The sequence below is a fragment of the Ursus arctos genome, unplaced genomic scaffold, assembly GCF_023065955.2.
Source record: "Ursus arctos isolate Adak ecotype North America unplaced genomic scaffold, UrsArc2.0 scaffold_9, whole genome shotgun sequence".
NCBI lineage: Eukaryota > Metazoa > Chordata > Mammalia > Carnivora > Ursidae > Ursus > Ursus arctos.
In genome coordinates, this window is record NW_026623111.1 from 29969228 (window position 1) to 29975005 (window position 5778).

Consider the following 5778-nt stretch of genomic DNA (forward strand, 5'->3'; position numbering starts at 1 on the left):
GCCACTTTCTTGAATTGTGTGTTAGTAATTTCCTTGTCTGTCTTTATAGTTAATTTTGCCCTGCCCTTTACCTTTAATGTAAGTATCATACTGCATGAATCCTTTTGTGACTTGCTTTTTTGATCAATATTAAGGGTTTGGGTCTATCTATAAGATACATGTAAATGTATTTCATGCATTTTCAGGGCTATGTAGAGTTCCATCCTATGACTATGCCATAAACTAGTGTTCATTGTCTATGCTTCTTTGGTAGACTTTTTATTTTGTTGCTATTACAGGTTATGCTGCTGGAGCCTTCTAGCAAGAGCCTCTTTTTGTAAAATTTTATTTAAATTTGATTAATTAACATATAATGTATTCTTAGTTTCAGAGGTAGAGGCCAGTGATTCATCAGTCTTATATAATATCCAGTGCTCATCACATCACATGCCCTTCTTAATGCCCATCACCCAGTTACCCCATCCCGCCACCCCTCTCCCTTCCAGCAACCCTCAGTTTGTTTCCTAGAGCTAAGAGTCTCTTATGGTTTGTCTCCCTCTCTGATTTTGTCTTATTTTATTTTTCCCTTCCTTACTCTATGATCCTCTGTTTTGTTTCTTAAATTCCACATATGAGTGAAACCATATGATAATTGGCTTTCTCTGATTGACTTATTTCGCTTAGCATAATACCCTCTAGTTCCATCCACGTTGTTAGCAAGAGCCTCCCACTACACATGTACACAGTTCCTCTAGGGAAGTCTGCTGCCTGTTTTTGTATGGCCCATTAAGGTGGGAATTGTTTTTACATTTTAAATAATTGAAAAAAGAAAGAAAGAGGAAAATAATTTGTGACATGTGAAAATTAGATGAAAGTCAAATTTCAGTGTCTACAAATAAAGTTTTATTGGAACATAAACACACCCTTCAGTTCCATGTTGTCAATGGCTGCTTTCCAGCTACAACAGCAGAGCTGTGTAGTTGTGACAGAGAACTTCTGGCCCACAAAGCCCAAAATATTTACTACTTGGGTCTTCACAGAAAGAGTCTGCAGACCTTTGCTCTAGGTTGCATACCTAAGTTGGAAGTACTGAAGCCAAGAGTATGTACATTTTCAATTACACTTGTTTTCCAAGATGGCGCTGCCAATATACCAATTTATATTCCCATTGCCAGTGCATGAGCATTCTCGAGGTTGTCATGGTGGGAACAGGAAAGCCAGATAGGCTATAGAGGTACAGACGCTACGTTTCTGTGGATATGAGTTGTGGTAATCATTTGTAACATTTCTTATACTAATAAGCTATTGCAATAAGCTATTAATAATTATTTTGACTACATCTTGGCTAACTTTGGATAAACTTTCTTAGCTTAAGCTTGTCAGTAGACAAGAACCTGGAAGGTTTTTCCTTTTTTTCCTAGACCACATCCTAAACTACCATCCCTTGACCCAAGACCATGCCCTAGGGTTCCCAGCTCCCCCATCTAGAGAGATTTCACTTAGCTAAGACCATTCATGGGCCTCCTATGAAACCAGGAGGGTACAACATGAATTGAGTGTAGTTGACACAACTGCCATGTGCTCGTGCGTTTATCCTGCAATCTTGCGAGATCTAGAATAAGCTCTAGAGTGCTCAGGTCCAGGCAGTCCTCATTATAACTGGTGTGTCTTCATGCAACAAGTATGTTAACACGTGGCTGCCACTGAGCACTTGAAATGAGTCTAGTCCAAATTGAGATGTAATCCAGTATAATATACTCATCAGATTTCAAAGAGTTAATATGATTTTAAAAATGTAAAATATTTGTTGTTTTTAGCTGCTAAACTTGGATAATTTGTTATCCATCAATAGAAAACTAATACAGTAGAAAAAAAAGAGTAAAATGAGATATTTCAAGATATTCCTAAGTTATTTCATTAATTTTTCTCTTAATATTCGTATTAGTTTTAATTAGCTTGGCCAACACTGAATTTTTTTTAAAGATCCTTTTCTATTTATTTATTTATTTATCCGAGAGAGAGAGAGAGAGAGAGAGAGAAAGAGCGCAAGGGGGAGGAGGAGAGAAGGGAGAGAAGAAGAGGGAAAGAATCCCAAGCAGACTCTGCACTGAGCGAGGAGCCCAATGAGGGCCTCAATCTCATGACGCCGAGATCATGACCTGAGCCAAAACCAAGAGCCAGACACTTTACCAACTGAGCCACCCAGGTGCCCCCCAACACTGAATTTTTGAATGGATATTAAGCATATAAAACAACTATCTTCAGACATTTTTAAATGAATCGTTTTGGTTCTGGAGATGGATGGTGGTGATAGTAGGTGATAATAGGAATGTACTTAATACCAAGGAACCATACACTTATAAATGGTTCAAATGGCAAATAAAGTTATATATATATTTTGCCACAACAAAAAGAGCTTTTTTTTTTTTTAAGATTTTATTTATTTGACGGAGAGAGAGACTGTGAGAGAAGGGAACACAAGCAGGGGGAGTGGGAGAAGAAGAGGCAGGCTTCCTGCGGAGCAGGAGCCTGATGCAGGGCTCCATCCCAGGACCCTGGGATCATGACCCAAGCCGAAGGCAGACGCCTAATGACTGAGCCATCCAGGCGCCCCAAAAGAGCTGTTTTTAATAGTTACTTTCACTTTCAGAGAAGAGAATAATATTATAAAGTTGCATTATAGAAATAGATAACAATTAATACAAGAAAAATTCTTTATTTTTACTGTTACAGGAAGTCTTTGTGGCTTAAAAGATGGTTGCAAAGGGGCACAGGGCTAGCTCAGTGGGTAGAGTATGTGACTCTTAAATTTTTTTTTTAAGATTTATTTATTAGAGAGAGAGAGAGAGAGAGCTGGGGGTGAGGGGCAGAAGGAGCGAGAGTCCCAGGCAGGTTCCATGCTGAGCATGGAGCCCAGCTGAGCCACCAGCCACCCCAAGTATTCAACTCTTGATCCCGAGGTCATGAGTTTAGGTCCCACACTCAGCAGAGTTTACCTTTAAAAAAAATAAAGAGGTGCCTAGTGACTCAGTCGGTTAAGCAACCGACTCTGGTTTCGGCTCAGGTCATGATCTCATAGGTCGTGAGATTGAGCCCTGCGATGCCCCGCGTTGCCCTGCTCCACAGTCGGCAGGGAGCCTGCTTGAAGGCTCTCTCTCTGCCGCTCCCCCCACTCATTCAAGGGCTCGCTCTCTCTCAAATAAATAAATCCTTTCAAAAAATAAAAAATAAACAAAAATAAAAGTATGACTGCAGGATGAATAACTGAATTATAAACTGTTTTGTTGGGACGCCTGGGTGGCTCAGTTGGTTAAACGTCTGCCTTTGGCTCAGGTCATGATTTCAGGGTCCTGAGATGGAGCCCCGTGTGCAGCTCCCTGCTCGGCGGGGAGCTTGCTTCTCCCTCTCCCTCTCCCCACTGCTCCTGCTCTCTCTCTCTCTTTCTCTCTCAAATAAATAAATAAAATCTTTAAATAAATAAATAAACAAACAAACTGTTTTGTTTGGTGTTTAAATTGTTCTTTAGAAAAGCCATTGAAAGAGCAGCTTTGCCTCTTTTTCTCAATGCTTAACATTTTTATTAAAAAGAAACAAACTGGAGCACCTGGCTGGCTCAGTTGGTGGAGCATGTGAGGCTTGATCCGGGGGTTTTAAGTTCGGGCCCCACCTTGGGTGTAGAGATCACTTAAAACTAAAATCTGTTTAAAAAAAAATTAAAAAGAAAAGAAACAAACTGTGTTCAATGTCTGAATGACAAGTGTGCTTATGTATGAGAATAGACATCACCTATCATGATGTGAAATTCTGGAAGAAAAATCCTTTATAAAGTGCAGCCCATTGACTTTAAGGCAAAATGAACATTTTAAAACAGGATACTGAAAAACATACTGGATGTGAAGCCAATATTGAACACAAGCTTCGGGTATGTGAATTATTGCTGAGAACAAAACATCTGAAGTTTTCGAAGGAGCAGGACGTGTGGGTGTGGGCAATGCCCGCCTAGCGGCTATTGTCCTGGATACAGTCTAGCCAGGCCTGCGTCCCCAAGCCCTGCTGACCACAGTCAGAACTTCCACTCTTGACATGCTCCGTCTTAAGGCCCCCCCCCCCATAAAACCCAATAGTCCGCCTATAGTTCGAGTTTCGAGTGTGTGCATCTGTTCACGTGAGTGTAAACGCCTGGGAACAAAGAAGCCTTTTTTTAAAGTTCCCAGGTAATTCTGGTTCGGGAATCCCTGAGCTAAGAGGCTAACGGTTTCTTTCTGTCAGCTAGACATCTCAAGCAAATAAGTGCCTGCACTTGTGTATTCCTTACTCCGGGGATAACTTCTGAACTTTCCTTCTGTCCTCACAGCCGCATTTCAGCATTTCCCCGCCTGAAACCCTTTCCTCCCTCACCTTCTCGGAGGCCGGGCGCCCTGGCCTTCCAGCTGCATCTTCTCAGGAGTCTCTGAGGACCGGGGAGTTGAGAGAAAACCAACTGGGCCAAATTCACACACAGCCTATTTGGTTTCACCTCAAAGCCTCTTCTTTGGTACAGATTTTTTGGTTTATTTAATACTTTTAATTTACTTTTTTAAGTAGGCTCTATGCCTCACGACCCTGAGATCAAGAGTTGCATGTTCTGCCAGGTGCCCCCAGTGTATTTTTTAAAGATTTGTTTGTTTGTTTGTTTGTTTGTTTGTTTAGGGAGCTGGAGAGGAAGGGAATGGGGCAGGGCAGAGGGAGAGGGAAAGAATCCTCAAGCAGACTCCCCGATCAGCACAGAGCTCAGGATCCTGAGATCACCACCTGAGCCGAAATCAAGAGTGAGATGTCCAACCGAGCCACGCAGGCGCCCCAGTGTCCCCAATATTTTTATCAATGTTACAAATACCTATAGTTTAAAGACTTGTCCATAATCCTAAAAGGCTTGTTATGAAAAACAGCGCCTCTACAACCACCACCATTTCCAAAATGCAACTTCATCTAACTCTGTGGTTGTGTTGTATTTCCCCCCTAATTCTATATAACATGCTAATATAAATATACACTGGTGTTTTGTGTGTGTGTGTGTTTTTTTACTTTAAACATGACTTATTGATTTTCCACCATAGGAGATGAAGATTTTACATTTTCTGCAACACACACACGCACACTGCTCTCAGTATCTCACCCTCCCAAGGTATTGTAAGTTTGGTTAAATCAATATTCAGAGCTTCCATTTTATGGCCATGTAAAATGTAGACACTGTTGACAGCTAATTCATGGATTATTAATTTTTCATTCCTGTACAACTTATCTCTTGAGAGTTTTAAGTGCTTTTTAACATTTGTTTAAATTTCTAATACTTACCACTAATTTATCCCCAGTCACTCCTCCCGTTGAGTAAATCTCTCGGCACTTCCAAATATATAAGGCACTTTATCATTTCCCTTTTTTTTTTTACTTTAGTTTTTTAGAGCAGTTTTAGGTTTTAGGTTTACAGCAAAATTGGGGCAGGGGCAGTAGAGGGATTTCCCATATACCCCACCCCCATACATTTTCAGCCTTCAGAAGCCATGTCTCTTGCTGCATTCTGACCTGCTCTACACGTGTGGACTGACATGGAGGCCAGCTGCACAGAGGACATTCAGAGAGCTTCCTTCCGCATCGCCTCAGAGACACCTTTCATCTTATTATAGACACCTGTTTCTCAGCACTCATGGCCTCCTCCCAGTTTGGTTCACGCCCCCTATCTGGGCAGGGTGCTCTGAAATTTCACCATCCTGTGTCTTAATGTGGGTCTATCTAGATGTGCTTTATCGGGTACTCGGTGGG